The sequence below is a fragment of the Myotis brandtii genome, unplaced genomic scaffold (genome assembly GCF_000412655.1).
Source record: "Myotis brandtii unplaced genomic scaffold, ASM41265v1 scaffold328, whole genome shotgun sequence".
In the NCBI taxonomy this organism is placed as follows: domain Eukaryota; kingdom Metazoa; phylum Chordata; class Mammalia; order Chiroptera; family Vespertilionidae; genus Myotis; species Myotis brandtii.
The window spans coordinates 3094636-3095431 of NW_005362626.1; the positions used below are offsets into that span (position 1 = coordinate 3094636).

The 796-nt window shown below is 47.5% G+C and overlaps 1 protein-coding gene across 1 annotated transcript in view; it reads right to left on the reverse strand.

Annotated features, from left to right (window-relative positions):
• Window positions 1-216, reverse strand: part of CMBL (carboxymethylenebutenolidase homolog (Pseudomonas)) — a 47512-nt gene extending 47296 nt beyond the window's left edge. Inside the window, exon 1 of the mRNA XM_005871049.2 lies at window positions 8-216. The gene's annotated coding sequence lies outside the window, so the exon portion shown is untranslated. The remainder of the gene's footprint in view (window positions 1-7) is intronic.
• Window positions 217-796: the final 580 nt, after the last annotated feature.

Genomic DNA, 796 nt, shown 5'->3' on the forward strand with positions numbered 1-796 from the left:
ACTTGCCTTTGGGCTGTCTTGGGCCACCTGGTCACAAGTTGCTCCCTCTGCTGCCCTCCAGCCAAAGTGGCAGGGGGGCTCTCCAGAGCTGGTGGCAGATGCCCGTTAGAGTTGCAGGGATGAGCAAGAGGGCAGCTGTTCTAGGCCGTCTTTCTTACCACTTTTTAAAAGTTGATTTCAAAGAGGAAGGGAGAGAGATAGAAACATCCATGATGAGAAAACAATTGATCGCTGCCTCCTGCATGCCACACACTGGGCACAACCAGGGCCTGTGCCCTGACCAGGATTCCAACCGTGACCTCCTGGTTCACAGGTCGAGGCTCAGCCACTGAGCCACGCGGGGCTGGGCATGTGATCACTTTTTTTATTGCCAAAATATTTTATGTTCATTATTTACAAAATACATTGTGAGAGAACTAATGGCACTCCAAAGATGTCCACTTATAGTCCCCAGAACCTATACATCTTACACGGCAAAAAAAAAAAAAAAAAAAAAAAAAGTGCAGGGAGGCGTGCTGTGTGTGTAGCTGGAAAGAACAATGAGGATATCTCCACGGCTGTGGTGATGAGTGAAAAAAATCAGACACAAAGGCCCTTACTGCCTGATTCTATTCAGATGAGGTTCAAAAGCAGAACAAATTGAGGGCGATGGAAGACCCAGTCATGTCTGTGGGGCTGGGTACTGAGCGGGGAGGACGGGAGGGAAGTCTGTGCGGTCCTAAGTGCTGTTACAATTTATAAAGAATTGCACGTAGGCTTTGTGCACTTTTACAGTATGTGTTAATCCTACATTTTA